This window comes from Phalangium opilio, unplaced genomic scaffold (assembly GCF_054372755.1).
Source record: "Phalangium opilio isolate 3A_F unplaced genomic scaffold, DU_Popi_V2 ptg001170l_1, whole genome shotgun sequence".
NCBI lineage: Eukaryota > Metazoa > Arthropoda > Arachnida > Opiliones > Phalangiidae > Phalangium > Phalangium opilio.
This window is the reverse complement of record NW_028324255.1, coordinates 1,150,585-1,173,624: the sequence shown is the minus strand read 5'-3', so window position 1 is coordinate 1,173,624 and position 23,040 is coordinate 1,150,585.

Here is a 23,040-nt window from a genome sequence, read left to right as displayed (position 1 = left end):
TATCTTAATTCTGGCACATACGATCTTCATTTAGTTTAAATATGTTATTATCCGTATAAAACACTGTCAGAAACCATCTAGCGTATACCAGGAACGTCCTTTATAAATAGTCATAAATGAAACGAAACCTGAGACAGATCTCGAAAATGATTTCAATTATTACACTGTTCATTTTAGCCTTGAAAGTTGAATATCTTAATTCTGGCACATACGATCTTCATTTAGTTTAAATATGTTATTAGACGTAAAAAACACTGTCAGAAACCATCTAGCGTATACCAGGAGCGTCCTTTATAAATAGTCATAAATGAAACGAAACCTGAGACAGATCTCGAAAATGATTTCAATTATTACACTGTTCATTTTAGCCTTGAAAGTTGAATATCTTAATTCTGGCACATACGATCTTCATTTAGTTTAAATATGTTATTATCCGTATAAAACACTGTCAGAAACCATCTAGCGTATACCAGGAACGTCCTTTATAAATAGTCATAAATGAAACGAAACCTGAGACAGATCTCGAAAATGATTTCAATTATTACACTGTTCATTTTAGCCTTGAAAGTTGAATATCTTAATTCTGGCACATACGATCTTCATTTAGTTTAAATATGTTATTATCCGTATAAAACACTGTCAGAAACCATCTAGCGTATACCAGGAACGTCCTTTATAAATAGTCATAAATGAAACGAAACCTGAGACAGATCTCGAAAATGATTTCAATTATTACACTGTTCATTTTAGCCTTGAAAGTTGAATATCTTAATTCTGGCACATACGATCTTCATTTAGTTTAAATATGTTATTAGCCGTAAAAAACACTGTCAGAAACCATCTAGCGTATACCAGGAGCGTCCTTTATAAATAGTCATAAATGAAACGAAACCTGAGACAGATCTCGAAAATGATTTCAATTATTACACTCTGAATTTTAGCCTTGAAAGTTGAATATCTTAATTCTGGCTTATACGATCTTCATTTAGTTTAAATATGTTATTATCCGTATAAAACACTGTCAGAAACCATCTAGCGTATACCAGGAACGTCCTTTATAAATAGTCATAAATGAAACGAAACCTGAGACAGATCTCGAAAATGATTTCAATTATTACACTGTTCATTTTAGCCTTGAAAGTTGAATATCTTAATTCTGGCACATACGATCTTCATTTAGTTTAAATATGTTATTAGCCGTAAAAAACACTGTCAGAAACCATCTAGCGTATACCAGGAGCGTCCTTTATAAATAGTCATAAATGAAACGAAACCTGAGACAGATCTCGAAAATGATTTCAATTATTACACTGTTCATTTTAGCCTTGAAAGTTGAATATCTTAATTCTGGCACATACGATCTTCATTTAGTTTAAATATGTTATTAGCCGTAAAAAACACTGTCAGAAACCATCTAGCGTATACCAGGAGCGTCCTTTATAAATAGTCATAAATGAAACGAAACCTGAGACAGATCTCGAAAATGATTTCAATTATTACACTCTTCATTTTAGCCTTGAAAGTTGAATATCTTAATTCTGGCACATACGATCTTCATTTAGTTTAAATATGTTATTAGCCGTAAAAAACACTGTCAGAAACCATCTAGCGTATACCAGGAACGTCCTTTATAAATAGTCATAAATGAAACGAAACCTGAGACAGATCTCGAAAATGATTTCAATTATTACACTCTTCATTTTAGCCTTGAAAGTTGAATATCTTAATTCTGGCACATACGATCTTCATTTAGTTTAAATATGTTATTATCCGTATAAAACACTGTCAGAAACCATCTAGCGTATACCAGGAACGTCCTTTATAAATAGTCATAAATGAAACGAAACCTGAGACAGATCTCGAAAATGATTTCAATTATTACACTGTTCATTTTAGCCTTGAAAGTTGAATATCTTAATTCTGGCACATACGATCTTCATTTAGTTTAAATATGTTATTATCCGTATAAAACACTGTCAGAAACCATCTAGCGTATACCAGGAACGTCCTTTATAAATAGTCATAAATGAAACGAAACCTGAGACAGATCTCGAAAATGATTTCAATTATTACACTGTTCATTTTAGCCTTGAAAGTTGAATATCTTAATTCTGGCACATACGATCTTCATTTAGTTTAAATATGTTATTATCCGTATAAAACACTGTCAGAAACCATCTAGCGTATACCAGGAACGTCCTTTATAAATAGTCATAAATGAAACGAAACCTGAGACAGATCTCGAAAATGATTTCAATTATTACACTGTTCATTTTAGCCTTGAAAGTTGAATATCTTAATTCTGGCACATACGATCTTCATTTAGTTTAAATATGTTATTAGCCGTAAAAAACACTGTCAGAAACCATCTAGCGTATACCAGGAGCGTCCTTTATAAATAGTCATAAATGAAACGAAACCTGAGACAGATCTCGAAAATGATTTCAATTATTACACTCTTCATTTTAGCCTTGAAAGTTGAATATCTTAATTCTGGCACATACGATCTTCATTTAGTTTAAATATGTTATTATCCGTATAAAACACTGTCAGAAACCATCTAGCGTATACCAGGAACGTCCTTTATAAATAGTCATAAATGAAACGAAACCTGAGACAGATCTCGAAAATGATTTCAATTATTACACTGTTCATTTTAGCCTTGAAAGTTGAATATCTTAATTCTGGCACATACGATCTTCATTTAGTTTAAATATGTTATTAGACGTAAAAAACACTGTCAGAAACCATCTAGCGTATACCAGGAGCGTCCTTTATAAATAGTCATAAATGAAACGAAACCTGAGACAGATCTCGAAAATGATTTCAATTATTACACTGTTCATTTTAGCCTTGAAAGTTGAATATCTTAATTCTGGCACATACGATCTTCATTTAGTTTAAATATGTTATTATCCGTATAAAACACTGTCAGAAACCATCTAGCGTATACCAGGAACGTCCTTTATAAATAGTCATAAATGAAACGAAACCTGAGACAGATCTCGAAAATGATTTCAATTATTACACTGTTCATTTTAGCCTTGAAAGTTGAATATCTTAATTCTGGCACATACGATCTTCATTTAGTTTAAATATGTTATTATCCGTATAAAACACTGTCAGAAACCATCTAGCGTATACCAGGAACGTCCTTTATAAATAGTCATAAATGAAACGAAACCTGAGACAGATCTCGAAAATGATTTCAATTATTACACTGTTCATTTTAGCCTTGAAAGTTGAATATCTTAATTCTGGCACATACGATCTTCATTTAGTTTAAATATGTTATTATCCGTATAAAACACTGTCAGAAACCATCTAGCGTATACCAGGAACGTCCTTTATAAATAGTCATAAATGAAACGAAACCTGAGACAGATCTCGAAAATGATTTCAATTATTACACTGTTCATTTTAGCCTTGAAAGTTGAATATCTTAATTCTGGCACATACGATCTTCATTTAGTTTAAATATGTTATTAGCCGTAAAAAACACTGTCAGAAACCATCTAGCGTATACCAGGAGCGTCCTTTATAAATAGTCATAAATGAAACGAAACCTGAGACAGATCTCGAAAATGATTTCAATTATTACACTCTTCATTTTAGCCTTGAAAGTTGAATATCTTAATTCTGGCACATACGATCTTCATTTAGTTTAAATATGTTATTATCCGTATAAAACACTGTCAGAAACCATCTAGCGTATACCAGGAACGTCCTTTATAAATAGTCATAAATGAAACGAAACCTGAGACAGATCTCGAAAATGATTTCAATTATTACACTGTTCATTTTAGCCTTGAAAGTTGAATATCTTAATTCTGGCACATACGATCTTCATTTAGTTTAAATATGTTATTAGACGTAAAAAACACTGTCAGAAACCATCTAGCGTATACCAGGAGCGTCCTTTATAAATAGTCATAAATGAAACGAAACCTGAGACAGATCTCGAAAATGATTTCAATTATTACACTGTTCATTTTAGCCTTGAAAGTTGAATATCTTAATTCTGGCACATACGATCTTCATTTAGTTTAAATATGTTATTATCCGTATAAAACACTGTCAGAAACCATCTAGCGTATACCAGGAACGTCCTTTATAAATAGTCATAAATGAAACGAAACCTGAGACAGATCTCGAAAATGATTTCAATTATTACACTGTTCATTTTAGCCTTGAAAGTTGAATATCTTAATTCTGGCACATACGATCTTCATTTAGTTTAAATATGTTATTATCCGTATAAAACACTGTCAGAAACCATCTAGCGTATACCAGGAACGTCCTTTATAAATAGTCATAAATGAAACGAAACCTGAGACAGATCTCGAAAATGATTTCAATTATTACACTGTTCATTTTAGCCTTGAAAGTTGAATATCTTAATTCTGGCACATACGATCTTCATTTAGTTTAAATATGTTATTATCCGTATAAAACACTGTCAGAAACCATCTAGCGTATACCAGGAACGTCCTTTATAAATAGTCATAAATGAAACGAAACCTGAGACAGATCTCGAAAATGATTTCAATTATTACACTGTTCATTTTAGCCTTGAAAGTTGAATATCTTAATTCTGGCACATACGATCTTCATTTAGTTTAAATATGTTATTAGCCGTAAAAAACACTGTCAGAAACCATCTAGCGTATACCAGGAGCGTCCTTTATAAATAGTCATAAATGAAACGAAAACTGAGACAGATCTCGAAAATGATTTCAATTATTACACTCTTCATTTTAGCCTTGAAAGTTGAATATCTTAATTCTGGCACATACGATCTTCATTTAGTTTAAATATGTTATTATCCGTATAAAACACTGTCAGAAACCATCTAGCGTATACCAGGAACGTCCTTTATAAATAGTCATAAATGAAACGAAACCTGAGACAGATCTCGAAAATGATTTCAATTATTACACTGTTCATTTTAGCCTTGAAAGTTGAATATCTTAATTCTGGCACATACGATCTTCATTTAGTTTAAATATGTTATTAGCCGTAAAAAACGCTGTCAGAAACCATCTAGCGTATACCAGGAACGTCCTTTATAAATAGTCATAAATGAAACGAAACCTGAGACAGATCTCGAAAATGATTTCAATTATTACACTGTTCATTTTAGCCTTGAAAGTTGAATATCTTAATTCTGGCACATACGATCTTCATTTAGTTTAAATATGTTATTAGACGTAAAAAACACTGTCAGAAACCATCTAGCGTATACCAGGAGCGTCCTTTATAAATAGTCATAAATGAAACGAAACCTGAGACAGATCTCGAAAATGATTTCAATTATTACACTGTTCATTTTAGCCTTGAAAGTTGAATATCTTAATTCTGGCACATACGATCTTCATTTAGTTTAAATATGTTATTAGACGTAAAAAACACTGTCAGAAACCATCTAGCGTATACCAGGAGCGTCCTTTATAAATAGTCATAAATGAAACGAAACCTGAGACAGATCTCGAAAATGATTTCAATTATTACACTCTTCATTTTAGCCTTGAAAGTTGAATATCTTAATTCTGGCACATACGATCTTCATTTAGTTTAAATATGTTATTAGCCGTAAAAAACGCTGTCAGAAACCATCTAGCGTATACCAGGAACGTCCTTTATAAATAGTCATAAATGAAACGAAACCTGAGACAGATCTCGAAAATGATTTCAATTATTACACTGTTCATTTTAGCCTTGAAAGTTGAATATCTTAATTCTGGCACATACGATCTTCATTTAGTTTAAATATGTTATTAGACGTAAAAAACACTGTCAGAAACCATCTAGCGTATACCAGGAGCGTCCTTTATAAATAGTCATAAATGAAACGAAACCTGAGACAGATCTCGAAAATGATTTCAATTATTACACTCTTCATTTTAGCCTTGAAAGTTGAATATCTTAATTCTGGCACATACGATCTTCATTTAGTTTAAATATGTTATTATCCGTATAAAACACTGTCAGAAACCATCTAGAGTATACCAGGAACGTCCTTTATAAATAGTCATAAATGAAACGAAACCTGAGACAGATCTCGAAAATGATTTCAATTATTACACTGTTCATTTTAGCCTTGAAAGTTGAATATCTTAATTCTGGCACATACGATCTTCATTTAGTTTAAATATGTTATTATCCGTATAAAAAACTGTCAGAAACCATCTAGCGTATACCAGGAACGTCCTTTATAAATAGTCATAAATGAAACGAAACCTGAGACAGATCTCGAAAATGATTTCAATTATTACACTGTTCATTTTAGCCTTAAAAGTTGAATATCTTAATTCTGGCACATACGATCTTCATTTAGTTTAAATATGTTATTAGCCGTAAAAAACACTGTCAGAAACCATCTAGCGTATACCAGGAGCGTCCTTTATAAATAGTCATAAATGAAACGAAACCTGAGACAGATCTCGAAAATGATTTCAATTATTACACTCTTCATTTTAGCCTTGAAAGTTGAATATCTTAATTCTGGCACATACGATCTTCATTTAGTTTAAATATGTTATTATCCGTATAAAACACTGTCAGAAACCATCTAGCGTATACCAGGAACGTCCTTTATAAATAGTCATAAATGAAACGAAACCTGAGACAGATCTCGAAAATGATTTCAATTATTACACTGTTCATTTTAGCCTTGAAAGTTGAATATCTTAATTCTGGCACATACGATCTTCATTTAGTTTAAATATGTTATTAGCCGTAAAAAACACTGTCAGAAACCATCTAGCGTATACCAGGAGCGTCCTTTATAAATAGTCATAAATGAAACGAAACCTGAGACAGATCTCGAAAATGATTTCAATTATTACACTCTTCATTTTAGCCTTGAAAGTTGAATATCTTAATTCTGGCACATACGATCTTCATTTAGTTTAAATATGTTATTATCCGTATAAAACACTGTCAGAAACCATCTAGCGTATACCAGGAACGTCCTTTATAAATAGTCATAAATGAAACGAAACCTGAGACAGATCTCGAAAATGATTTCAATTATTACACTGTTCATTTTAGCCTTGAAAGTTGAATATCTTAATTCTGGCACATACGATCTTCATTTAGTTTAAATATGTTATTAGCCGTAAAAAACACTGTCAGAAATGATCTAGCGTATACCAGGAGCGTCCTTTATAAATAGTCATAAATGAAACGAAACCTGAGACAGATCTCGAAAATGATTTCAATTATTACACTCTTCATTTTAGCCTTGAAAGTTGAATATCTTAATTCTGGCACATACGATCTTCATTTAGTTTAAATATGTTATTATCCGTATAAAACACTGTCAGAAACCATCTAGCGTATACCAGGAACGTCCTTTATAAATAGTCATAAATGAAACGAAACCTGAGACAGATCTCGAAAATGATTTCAATTATTACACTGTTCATTTTAGCCTTGAAAGTTGAATATCTTAATTCTGGCACATACGATCTTCATTTAGTTTAAATATGTTATTAGCCGTAAAAAACACTGTCAGAAACCATCTAGCGTATACCAGGAGCGTCCTTTATAAATAGTCATAAATGAAACGAAACCTGAGACAGATCTCGAAAATGATTTCAATTATTACACTCTTCATTTTAGCCTTGAAAGTTGAATATCTTAATTCTGGCACATACGATCTTCATTTAGTTTAAATATGTTATTATCCGTATAAAACACTGTCAGAAACCATCTAGCGTATACCAGGAACGTCCTTTATAAATAGTCATAAATGAAACGAAACCTGAGACAGATCTCGAAAATGATTTCAATTATTACACTGTTCATTTTAGCCTTGAAAGTTGAATATCTTAATTCTGGCACATACGATCTTCATTTAGTTTAAATATGTTATTAGCCGTAAAAAACACTGTCAGAAACCATCTAGCGTATACCAGGAGCGTCCTTTATAAATAGTCATAAATGAAACGAAACCTGAGACAGATCTCGAAAATGATTTCAATTATTACACTCTTCATTTTAGCCTTGAAAGTTGAATATCTTAATTCTGGCACATACGATCTTCATTTAGTTTAAATATGTTATTATCCGTATAAAACACTGTCAGAAACCATCTAGCGTATACCAGGAACGTCCTTTATAAATAGTCATAAATGAAACGAAACCTGAGACAGATCTCGAAAATGATTTCAATTATTACACTGTTCATTTTAGCCTTGAAAGTTGAATATCTTAATTCTGGCACATACGATCTTCATTTAGTTTAAATATGTTATTATCCGTATAAAACACTGTCAGAAACCATCTAGCGTATACCAGGAACGTCCTTTATAAATAGTCATAAATGAAACGAAACCTGAGACAGATCTCGAAAATGATTTCAATTATTACACTCTTCATTTTAGCCTTGAAAGTTGAATATCTTAATTCTGGCACATACGATCTTCATTTAGTTTAAATATGTTATTATCCGTATAAAACACTGTCAGAAACCATCTAGCGTATACCAGGAACGTCCTTTATAAATAGTCATAAATGAAACGAAACCTGAGACAGATCTCGAAAATGATTTCAATTATTACACTGTTCATTTTAGCCTTGAAAGTTGAATATCTTAATTCTGGCACATACGATCTTCATTTAGTTTAAATATGTTATTAGCCGTAAAAAACACTGTCAGAAACCATCTAGCGTATACCAGGAGCGTCCTTTATAAATAGTCATAAATGAAACGAAACCTGAGACAGATCTCGAAAATGATTTCAATTATTACACTCTTCATTTTAGCCTTGAAAGTTGAATATCTTAATTCTGGCACATACGATCTTCATTTAGTTTAAATATGTTATTATCCGTATAAAACACTGTCAGAAACCATCTAGCGTATACCAGGAACGTCCTTTATAAATAGTCATAAATGAAACGAAACCTGAGACAGATCTCGAAAATGATTTCAATTATTACACTGTTCATTTTAGCCTTGAAAGTTGAATATCTTAATTCTGGCACATACGATCTTCATTTAGTTTAAATATGTTATTAGCCGTAAAAAACACTGTCAGAAACCATCTAGCGTATACCAGGAGCGTCCTTTATAAATAGTCATAAATGAAACGAAACCTGAGACAGATCTCGAAAATGATTTCAATTATTACACTCTTCATTTTAGCCTTGAAAGTTGAATATCTTAATTCTGGCACATACGATCTTCATTTAGTTTAAATATGTTATTATCCGTATAAAACACTGTCAGAAACCATCTAGCGTATACCAGGAACGTCCTTTATAAATAGTCATAAATGAAACGAAACCTGAGACAGATCTCGAAAATGATTTCAATTATTACACTGTTCATTTTAGCCTTGAAAGTTGAATATCTTAATTCTGGCACATACGATCTTCATTTAGTTTAAATATGTTATTAGCCGTAAAAAACACTGTCAGAAACCATCTAGCGTATACCAGGAACGTCCTTTATAAATAGTCATAAATGAAACGAAACCTGAGACAGATCTCGAAAATGATTTCAATTATTACACTCTTCATTTTAGCCTTGAAAGTTGAATATCTTAATTCTGGCACATACGATCTTCATTTAGTTTAAATATGTTATTATCCGTATAAAACACTGTCAGAAACCATCTAGCGTATACCAGGAACGTCCTTTATAAATAGTCATAAATGAAACGAAACCTGAGACAGATCTCGAAAATGATTTCAATTATTACACTCTTCATTTTAGCCTTGAAAGTTGAATATCTTAATTCTGGCACATACGATCTTCATTTAGTTTAAATATGTTATTATCCGTATAAAACACTGTCAGAAACCATCTAGCGTATACCAGGAACGTCCTTTATAAATAGTCATAAATGAAACGAAACCTGAGACAGATCTCGAAAATGATTTCAATTATTACACTGTTCATTTTAGCCTTGAAAGTTGAATATCTTAATTCTGGCACATACGATCTTCATTTAGTTTAAATATGTTATTAGCCGTAAAAAACACTGTCAGAAACCATCTAGCGTATACCAGGAACGTCCTTTATAAATAGTCATAAATGAAACGAAACCTGAGACAGATCTCGAAAATGATTTCAATTATTACACTCTTCATTTTAGCCTTGAAAGTTGAATATCTTAATTCTGGCACATACGATCTTCATTTAGTTTAAATATGTTATTATCCGTATAAAACACTGTCAGAAACCATCTAGCGTATACCAGGAACGTCCTTTATAAATAGTCATAAATGAAACGAAACCTGAGACAGATCTCGAAAATGATTTCAATTATTACACTCTTCATTTTAGCCTTGAAAGTTGAATATCTTAATTCTGGCACATACGATCTTCATTTAGTTTAAATATGTTATTATCCGTATAAAACACTGTCAGAAACCATCTAGCGTATACCAGGAACGTCCTTTATAAATAGTCATAAATGAAACGAAACCTGAGACAGATCTCGAAAATGATTTCAATTATTACACTGTTCATTTTAGCCTTGAAAGTTGAATATCTTAATTCTGGCACATACGATCTTCATTTAGTTTAAATATGTTATTAGCCGTAAAAAACACTGTCAGAAACCATCTAGCGTATACCAGGAGCGTCCTTTATAAATAGTCATAAATGAAACGAAACCTGAGACAGATCTCGAAAATGATTTCAATTATTACACTCTTCATTTTAGCCTTGAAAGTTGAATATCTTAATTCTGGCACATACGATCTTCATTTAGTTTAAATATGTTATTATCCGTATAAAACACTGTCAGAAACCATCTAGCGTATACCAGGAACGTCCTTTATAAATAGTCATAAATGAAACGAAACCTGAGACAGATCTCGAAAATGATTTCAATTATTACACTGTTCATTTTAGCCTTGAAAGTTGAATATCTTAATTCTGGCACATACGATCTTCATTTAGTTTAAATATGTTATTAGCCGTAAAAAACACTGTCAGAAACCATCTAGCGTATACCAGGAACGTCCTTTATAAATAGTCATAAATGAAACGAAACCTGAGACAGATCTCGAAAATGATTTCAATTATTACACTCTTCATTTTAGCCTTGAAAGTTGAATATCTTAATTCTGGCACATACGATCTTCATTTAGTTTAAATATGTTATTATCCGTATAAAACACTGTCAGAAACCATCTAGCGTATACCAGGAACGTCCTTTATAAATAGTCATAAATGAAACGAAACCTGAGACAGATCTCGAAAATGATTTCAATTATTACACTCTTCATTTTAGCCTTGAAAGTTGAATATCTTAATTCTGGCACATACGATCTTCATTTAGTTTAAATATGTTATTAGCCGTAAAAAACACTGTCAGAAACCATCTAGCGTATACCAGGAACGTCCTTTATAAATAGTCATAAATGAAACGAAACCTGAGACAGATCTCGAAAATGATTTCAATTATTACACTCTTCATTTTAGCCTTGAAAGTTGAATATCTTAATTCTGGCACATACGATCTTCATTTAGTTTAAATATGTTATTATCCGTATAAAACACTGTCAGAAACCATCTAGCGTATACCAGGAACGTCCTTTATAAATAGTCATAAATGAAACGAAACCTGAGACAGATCTCGAAAATGATTTCAATTATTACACTCTTCATTTTAGCCTTGAAAGTTGAATATCTTAATTCTGGCACATACGATCTTCATTTAGTTTAAATATGTTATTATCCGTATAAAACACTGTCAGAAACCATCTAGCGTATACCAGGAACGTCCTTTATAAATAGTCATAAATGAATCGAAACCTGAGACAGATCTCGAAAATGATTTCAATTATTACACTGTTCATTTTAGCCTTGAAAGTTGAATATCTTAATTCTGGCACATACGATCTTCATTTAGTTTAAATATGTTATTAGCCGTAAAAAACACTGTCAGAAACCATCTAGCGTATACCAGGAGCGTCCTTTATAAATAGTCATAAATGAAACGAAACCTGAGACAGATCTCGAAAATGATTTCAATTATTACACTCTTCATTTTAGCCTTGAAAGTTGAATATCTTAATTCTGGCACATACGATCTTCATTTAGTTTAAATATGTTATTATCCGTATAAAACACTGTCAGAAACCATCTAGCGTATACCAGGAACGTCCTTTATAAATAGTCATAAATGAAACGAAACCTGAGACAGATCTCGAAAATGATTTCAATTATTACACTGTTCATTTTAGCCTTGAAAGTTGAATATCTTAATTCTGGCACATACGATCTTCATTTAGTTTAAATATGTTATTAGCCGTAAAAAACACTGTCAGAAACCATCTAGCGTATACCAGGAGCGTCCTTTATAAATAGTCATAAATGAAACGAAACCTGAGACAGATCTCGAAAATGATTTCAATTATTACACTCTTCATTTTAGCCTTGAAAGTTGAATATCTTAATTCTGGCACATACGATCTTCATTTAGTTTAAATATGTTATTATCCGTATAAAACACTGTCAGAAACCATCTAGCGTATACCAGGAACGTCCTTTATAAATAGTCATAAATGAAACGAAACCTGAGACAGATCTCGAAAATGATTTCAATTATTACACTGTTCATTTTAGCCTTGAAAGTTGAATATCTTAATTCTGGCACATACGATCTTCATTTAGTTTAAATATGTTATTAGCCGTAAAAAACACTGTCAGAAACCATCTAGCGTATACCAGGAGCGTCCTTTATAAATAGTCATAAATGAAACGAAACCTGAGACAGATCTCGAAAATGATTTCAATTATTACACTCTTCATTTTAGCCTTGAAAGTTGAATATCTTAATTCTGGCACATACGATCTTCATTTAGTTTAAATATGTTATTATCCGTATAAAACACTGTCAGAAACCATCTAGCGTATACCAGGAACGTCCTTTATAAATAGTCATAAATGAAACGAAACCTGAGACAGATCTCGAAAATGATTTCAATTATTACACTGTTCATTTTAGCCTTGAAAGTTGAATATCTTAATTCTGGCACATACGATCTTCATTTAGTTTAAATATGTTATTAGCCGTAAAAAACACTGTCAGAAACCATCTAGCGTATACCAGGAACGTCCTTTATAAATAGTCATAAATGAAACGAAACCTGAGACAGATCTCGAAAATGATTTCAATTATTACACTCTTCATTTTAGCCTTGAAAGTTGAATATCTTAATTCTGGCACATACGATCTTCATTTAGTTTAAATATGTTATTAGCCGTAAAAAACACTGTCAGAAACCATCTAGCGTATACCAGGAACGTCCTTTATAAATAGTCATAAATGAAACGAAACCTGAGACAGATCTCGAAAATGATTTCAATTATTACACTCTTCATTTTAGCCTTGAAAGTTGAATATCTTAATTCTGGCACATACGATCTTCATTTAGTTTAAATATGTTATTATCCGTATAAAACACTGTCAGAAACCATCTAGCGTATACCAGGAACGTCCTTTATAAATAGTCATAAATGAAACGAAACCTGAGACAGATCTCGAAAATGATTTCAATTATTACACTCTTCATTTTAGCCTTGAAAGTTGAATATCTTAATTCTGGCACATACGATCTTCATTTAGTTTAAATATGTTATTATCCGTATAAAACACTGTCAGAAACCATCTAGCGTATACCAGGAACGTCCTTTATAAATAGTCATAAATGAAACGAAACCTGAGACAGATCTCGAAAATGATTTCAATTATTACACTGTTCATTTTAGCCTTGAAAGTTGAATATCTTAATTCTGGCACATACGATCTTCATTTAGTTTAAATATGTTATTAGCCGTAAAAAACACTGTCAGAAACCATCTAGCGTATACCAGGAGCGTCCTTTATAAATAGTCATAAATGAAACGAAACCTGAGACAGATCTCGAAAATGATTTCAATTATTACACTCTTCATTTTAGCCTTGAAAGTTGAATATCTTAATTCTGGCACATACGATCTTCATTTAGTTTAAATATGTTATTATCCGTATAAAACACTGTCAGAAACCATCTAGCGTATACCAGGAACGTCCTTTATAAATAGTCATAAATGAAACGAAACCTGAGACAGATCTCGAAAATGATTTCAATTATTACACTGTTCATTTTAGCCTTGAAAGTTGAATATCTTAATTCTGGCACATACGATCTTCATTTAGTTTAAATATGTTATTAGCCGTAAAAAACACTGTCAGAAACCATCTAGCGTATACCAGGAGCGTCCTTTATAAATAGTCATAAATGAAACGAAACCTGAGACAGATCTCGAAAATGATTTCAATTATTACACTCTTCATTTTAGCCTTGAAAGTTGAATATCTTAATTCTGGCACATACGATCTTCATTTAGTTTAAATATGTTATTATCCGTATAAAACACTGTCAGAAACCATCTAGCGTATACCAGGAACGTCCTTTATAAATAGTCATAAATGAAACGAAACCTGAGACAGATCTCGAAAATGATTTCAATTATTACACTGTTCATTTTAGCCTTGAAAGTTGAATATCTTAATTCTGGCACATACGATCTTCATTTAGTTTAAATATGTTATTAGCCGTAAAAAACACTGTCAGAAACCATCTAGCGTATACCAGGAGCGTCCTTTATAAATAGTCATAAATGAAACGAAACCTGAGACAGATCTCGAAAATGATTTCAATTATTACACTCTTCATTTTAGCCTTGAAAGTTGAATATCTTAATTCTGGCACATACGATCTTCATTTAGTTTAAATATGTTATTATCCGTATAAAACACTGTCAGAAACCATCTAGCGTATACCAGGAACGTCCTTTATAAATAGTCATAAATGAAACGAAACCTGAGACAGATCTCGAAAATGATTTCAATTATTACACTGTTCATTTTAGCCTTGAAAGTTGAATATCTTAATTCTGGCACATACGATCTTCATTTAGTTTAAATATGTTATTAGCCGTAAAAAACACTGTCAGAAACCATCTAGCGTATACCAGGAGCGTCCTTTATAAATAGTCATAAATGAAACGAAACCTGAGACAGATCTCGAAAATGATTTCAATTATTACACTCTTCATTTTAGCCTTGAAAGTTGAATATCTTAATTCTGGCACATACGATCTTCATTTAGTTTAAATATGTTATTATCCGTATAAAACACTGTCAGAAACCATCTAGCGTATACCAGGAACGTCCTTTATAAATAGTCATAAATGAAACGAAACCTGAGACAGATCTCGAAAATGATTTCAATTATTACACTGTTCATTTTAGCCTTGAAAGTTGAATATCTTAATTCTGGCACATACGATCTTCATTTAGTTTAAATATGTTATTAGCCGTAAAAAACACTGTCAGAAACCATCTAGCGTATACCAGGAACGTCCTTTATAAATAGTCATAAATGAAACGAAACCTGAGACAGATCTCGAAAATGATTTCAATTATTACACTCTTCATTTTAGCCTTGAAAGTTGAATATCTTAATTCTGGCACATACGATCTTCATTTAGTTTAAATATGTTATTAGCCGTAAAAAACACTGTCAGAAACCATCTAGCGTATACCAGGAACGTCCTTTATAAATAGTCATAAATGAAACGAAACCTGAGACAGATCTCGAAAATGATTTCAATTATTACACTCTTCATTTTAGCCTTGAAAGTTGAATATCTTAATTCTGGCACATACGATCTTCATTTAGTTTAAATATGTTATTATCCGTATAAAACACTGTCAGAAACCATCTAGCGTATACCAGGAACGTCCTTTATAAATAGTCATAAATGAAACGAAACCTGAGACAGATCTCGAAAATGATTTCAATTATTACACTCTTCATTTTAGCCTTGAAAGTTGAATATCTTAATTCTGGCACATACGATCTTCATTTAGTTTAAATATGTTATTATCCGTATAAAACACTGTCAGAAACCATCTAGCGTATACCAGGAACGTCCTTTATAAATAGTCATAAATGAAACGAAACCTGAGACAGATCTCGAAAATGATTTCAATTATTACACTGTTCATTTTAGCCTTGAAAGTTGAATATCTTAATTCTGGCACATACGATCTTCATTTAGTTTAAATATGTTATTAGCCGTAAAAAACACTGTCAGAAACCATCTAGCGTATACCAGGAGCGTCCTTTATAAATAGTCATAAATGAAACGAAACCTGAGACAGATCTCGAAAATGATTTCAATTATTACACTCTTCATTTTAGCCTTGAAAGTTGAATATCTTAATTCTGGCACATACGATCTTCATTTAGTTTAAATATGTTATTATCCGTATAAAACACTGTCAGAAACCATCTAGCGTATACCAGGAACGTCCTTTATAAATAGTCATAAATGAAACGAAACCTGAGACAGATCTCGAAAATGATTTCAATTATTACACTGTTCATTTTAGCCTTGAAAGTTGAATATCTTAATTCTGGCACATACGATCTTCATTTAGTTTAAATATGTTATTAGCCGTAAAAAACACTGTCAGAAACCATCTAGCGTATACCAGGAGCGTCCTTTATAAATAGTCATAAATGAAACGAAACCTGAGACAGATCTCGAAAATGATTTCAATTATTACACTCTTCATTTTAGCCTTGAAAGTTGAATATCTTAATTCTGGCACATACGATCTTCATTTAGTTTAAATATGTTATTATCCGTATAAAACACTGTCAGAAACCATCTAGCGTATACCAGGAACGTCCTTTATAAATAGTCATAAATGAAACGAAACCTGAGACAGATCTCGAAAATGATTTCAATTATTACACTGTTCATTTTAGCCTTGAAAGTTGAATATCTTAATTCTGGCACATACGATCTTCATTTAGTTTAAATATGTTATTATCCGTATAAAACACTGTCAGAAACCATCTAGCGTATACCAGGAACGTCCTTTATAAATAGTCATAAATGAAACGAAACCTGAGACAGATCTCGAAAATGATTTCAATTATTACACTGTTCATTTTAGCCTTGAAAGTTGAATATCTTAATTCTGGCACATACGATCTTCATTTAGTTTAAATATGTTATTAGCCGTAAAAAACACTGTCAGAAACCATCTAGCGTATACCAGGAGCGTCCTTTATAAATAGTCATAAATGAAACGAAACCTGAGACAGATCTCGAAAATGATTTCAATTATTACACTCTTCATTTTAGCCTTGAAAGTTGAATATCTTAATTCTGGCACATACGATCTTCATTTAGTTTAAATATGTTATTATCCGTATAAAACACTGTCAGAAACCATCTAGCGTATACCAGGAACGTCCTTTATAAATAGTCATAAATGAAACGAAACCTGAGACAGATCTCGAAAATGATTTCAATTATTACACTGTTCATTTTAGCCTTGAAAGTTGAATATCTTAATTCTGGCACATACGATCTTCATTTAGTTTAAATATGTTATTAGCCGTAAAAAACACTGTCAGAAACCATCTAGCGTATACCAGGAGCGTCCTTTATAAATAGTCATAAATGAAACGAAACCTGAGACAGATCTCGAAAATGATTTCAATTATTACACTCTTCATTTTAGCCTTGAAAGTTGAATATCTTAATTCTGGCACATACGATCTTCATTTAGTTTAAATATGTTATTATCCGTATAAAACACTGTCAGAAACCATCTAGCGTATACCAGGAACGTCCTTTATAAATAGTCATAAATGAAACGAAACCTGAGACAGATCTCGAAAATGATTTCAATTATTACACTGTTCATTTTAGCCTTGAAAGTTGAATATCTTAATTCTGGCACATACGATCTTCATTTAGTTTAAATATGTTATTAGCCGTAAAAAACACTGTCAGAAACCATCTAGCGTATACCAGGAACGTCCTTTATAAATAGTCATAAATGAAACGAAACCTGAGACAGATCTCGAAAATGATTTCAATTATTACACTCTTCATTTTAGCCTTGAAAGTTGAATATCTTAATTCTGGCACATACGATCTTCATTTAGTTTAAATATGTTATTATCCGTATAAAACACTGTCAGAAACCATCTAGCGTATACCAGGAACGTCCTTTATAAATAGTCATAAATGAAACGAAACCTGAGACAGATCTCGAAAATGATTTCAATTATTACACTCTTCATTTTAGCCTTGAAAGTTGAATATCTTAATTCTGGCACATACGATCTTCATTTAGTTTAAATATGTTATTATCCGTATAAAACACTGTCAGAAACCATCTAGCGTATACCAGGAACGTCCTTTATAAATAGTCATAAATGAAACGAAACCTGAGACAGATCTCGAAAATGATTTCAATTATTACACTGTTCATTTTAGCCTTGAAAGTTGAATATCTTAATTCTGGCACATACGATCTTCATTTAGTTTAAATATGTTATTAGCCGTAAAAAACACTGTCAGAAACCATCTAGCGTATACCAGGAGCGTCCTTTATAAATAGTCATAAATGAAACGAAACCTGAGACAGATCTCGAAAATGATTTCAATTATTACACTCTTCATTTTAGCCTTGAAAGTTGAATATCTTAATTCTGGCACATACGATCTTCATTTAGTTTAAATATGTTATTATCCGTATAAAACACTGTCAGAAACCATCTAGCGTATACCAGGAACGTCCTTTATAAATAGTCATAAATGAAACGAAACCTGAGACATCTCGAAAATGATTTCAATTATTACACTGTTCATTTTAGCCTTGAAAGTTGAATATCTTAATTCTGGCACATACGATCTTCATTTAGTTTAAATATGTTATTAGCCGTAAAAAACACTGTCAGAAACCATCTAGCGTATACCAGGAGCGTCCTTTATAAATAGTCATAAATGAAACGAAACCTGAGACAGATCTCGAAAATGATTTCAATTATTACACTCTTCATTTTAGCCTTGAAAGTTGAATATCTTAATTCTGGCACATACGATCTTCATTTAGTTTAAATATGTTATTATCCGTATAAAACACTGTCAGAAACCATCTAGCGTATACCAGGAACGTCCTTTATAAATAGTCATAAATGAAACGAAACCTGAGACAGATCTCGAAAATGATTTCAATTATTACACTGTTCATTTTAGCCTTGAAAGTTGAATATCTTAATTCTGGCACATACGATCTTCATTTAGTTTAAATATGTTATTAGCCGTAAAAAACACTGTCAGAAACCATCTAGCGTATACCAGGAACGTCCTTTATAAATAGTCATAAATGAAACGAAACCTGAGACAGATCTCGAAAATGATTTCAATTATTACACTCTTCATTTTAGCCTTGAAAGTTGAATATCTTAATTCTGGCACATACGATCTTCATTTAGTTTAAATATGTTATTATCCGTATAAAACACTGTCAGAAACCATCTAGCGTATACCAGGAACGTCCTTTATAAATAGTCATAAATGAAACGAAACCTGAGACAGATCTCGAAAATGATTTCAATTATTACACTGTTCATTTTAGCCTTGAAAGTTGAATATCTTAATTCTGGCACATACGATCTTCATTTAGTTTAAATATGTTATTAGCCGTAAAAAACACTGTCAGAAACCATCTAGCGTATACCAGGAACGTCCTTTATAAATAGTCATAAATGAAACGAAACCTGAGACAGATCTCGAAAATGATTTCAATTATTACACTCTTCATTTTAGCCTTGAAAGTTGAATATCTTAATTCTGGCACATACGATCTTCATTTAGTTTAAATATGTTATTATCCGTATAAAACACTGTCAGAAACCATCTAGCGTATACCAGGAACGTCCTTTATAAATAGTCATAAATGAAACGAAACCTGAGACAGATCTCGAAAATGATTTCAATTATTACACTCTTCATTTTAGCCTTGAAAGTTGAATATCTTAATTCTGGCACATACGATCTTCATTTAGTTTAAATATGTTATTATCCGTATAAAACACTGTCAGAAACCATCTAGCGTATACCAGGAACGTCCTTTATAAATAGTCATAAATGAAACGAAACCTGAGACAGATCTCGAAAATGATTTCAATTATTACACTGTTCATTTTAGCCTTGAAAGTTGAATATCTTAATTCTGGCACATACGATCTTCATTTAGTTTAAATATGTTATTAGCCGTAAAAAACACTGTCAGAAACCATCTAGCGTATACCAGGAACGTCCTTTATAAATAGTCATAAATGAAACGAAACCTGAGACAGATCTCGAAAATGATTTCAATTATTACACTCTTCATTTTAGCCTTGAAAGTTGAATATCTTAATTCTGGCACATACGATCTTCATTTAGTTTAAATATGTTATTATCCGTATAAAACACTGTCAGAAACCATCTAGCGTATACCAGGAACGTCCTTTATAAATAGTCATAAATGAAACGAAACCTGAGACAGATCTCGAGAATGATTTCAATTATTACACTGTTCATTTTAGCCTTGAAAGTTGAATATCTTAATTCTGGCACATACGATCTTCATTTAGTTTAAATATGTTATTATCCGTATAAAACACTGTCAGAAACCATCTAGCGTATACCAGGAACGTCCTTTATAAATAGTCATAAATGAAACGAAACCTGAGACAGATCTCGAAAATGATTTCAATTATTACACTGTTCATTTTAGCCTTGAAAGTTGAATATCTTAATTCTGGCACATACGATCTTCATTTAGTTTAAATATGTTATTAGCCGTAAAAAACACTGTCAGAAACCATCTAGCGTATACCAGGAACGTCCTTTATAAATAGTCATAAATTAAACGAAACCTGAGACAGATCTCGAAAATGATTTCAATTATTACACTCTTCATTTTAGCCTTGAAAGTTGAATATCTTAATTCTGGCACATACGATCTTCATTTAGTTTAAATATGTTATTATCCGTATAAAACACTGTCAGAAACCATCTAGCGTATACCAGGAACGTCCTTTATAAATAGTCATAAATGAAACGAAACCTGAGACAGATCTCGAAAATGATTTCAATTATTACACTCTTCATTTTAGCCTTGAAAGTTGAATATCTTAATTCTGGCACATACGATCTTCATTTAGTTTAAATATGTTATTATCCGTATAAAACACTGTCAGAAACCATCTAGCGTATACCAGGAACGTCCTTTATAAATAGTCATAAATGAAACGAAACCTGAGACAGATCTCGAAAATGATTTCAATTATTACACTGTTCATTTTAGCCTTGAAAGTTGAATATCTTAATTCTGGCACATACGATCTTCATTTAGTTTAAATATGTTATTAGCCGTAAAAAACACTGTCAGAAACCATCTAGCGTATACCAGGAACGTCCTTTATAAATAGTCATAAATGAAACGAAACCTGAGACAGATCTCGAAAATGATTTCAATTATTACACTCTTCATTTTAGCCTTGAAAGTTGAATATCTTAATTCTGGCACATACGATCTTCATTTAGTTTAAATATGTTATTATCCGTATAAAACACTGTCAGAAACCATCTAGCGTATACCAGGAACGTCCTTTATAAATAGTCATAAATGAAACGAAACCTGAGACAGATCTCGAAAATGATTTCAATTATTACACTCTTCATTTTAGCCTTGAAAGTTGAATATCTTAATTCTGGCACATACGATCTTCATTTAGTTTAAATATGTTATTATCCGTATAAAACACTGTCAGAAACCATCTAGCGTATACCAGGAACGTCCTTTATAAATAGTCATAAATGAAACGAAACCTGAGACAGATCTCGAAAATGATTTCAATTATTACACTGTTCATTTTAGCCTTGAAAGTTGAATATCTTAATTCTGGCACATACGATCTTCATTTAGTTTAAATATGTTATTAGCCGTAAAAAACACTGTCAGAAACCATCTAGCGTATACCAGGAGCGTCCTTTATAAATAGTCATAAATGAAACGAAACCTGAGACAGATCTCGAAAATGATTTCAATTATTACACTCTTCATTTTAGCCTTGAAAGTTGAATATCTTAATTCTGGCACATACGATCTTCATTTAGTTTAAATATGTTATTATCCGTATAAAACACTGTCAGAAACCATCTAGCGTATACCAGGAACGTCCTTTATAAATAGTCATAAATGAAACGAAACCTGAGACAGATCTCGAAAATGATTTCAATTATTACACTGTTCATTTTAGCCTTGAAAGTTGAATATCTTAATTCTGGCACATACGATCTTCATTTAGTTTAAATATGTTATTAGCCGTAAAAAACGCTGTCAGAAACCATCTAGCGTATACCAGGAACGTCCTTTATAAATAGTCATAAATGAAACGAAACCTGAGACAGATCTCGAGAATGATTTCAATTATTACACTGTTCATTTTAGCCTTGAAAGTTGAATATCTTAATTCTGGCACATACGATCTTCATTTAGTTTAAATATGTTATTATCCGTATAAAACACTGTCAGAAACCATCTAGCGTATACCAGGAACGTCCTTTATAAATAGTCATAAATGAAACGAAACCTGAGACAGATCTCGAAAATGATTTCAATTATTACACTGTTCATTTTAGCCTTGAAAGTTGAATATCTTAATTCTGGCACATACGATCTTCATTTAGTTTAAATATGTTATTAGCCGTAAAAAACACTGTCAGAAACCATCTAGCGTATACCAGGAACGTCCTTTATAAATAGTCATAAATGAAACGAAACCTGAGACAGATCTCGAAAATGATTTCAATTATTACACTCTTCATTTTAGCCTTGAAAGTTGAATATCTTAATTCTGGCACATACGATCTTCATTTAGTTTAAATATGTTATTATCCGTATAAAACACTGTCAGAAACCATCTAGCGTATACCAGGAACGTCCTTTATAAATAGTCATAAATGAAACGAAACCTGAGACAGATCTCGAAAATGATTTCAATTATTACACTCTTCATTTTAGCCTTGAAAGTTGAATATCTTAATTCTGGCACATACGATCTTCATTTAGTTTAAATATGTTATTATCCGTATAAAACACTGTCAGAAACCATCTAGCGTATACCAGGAACGTCCTTTATAAATAGTCATAAATGAAA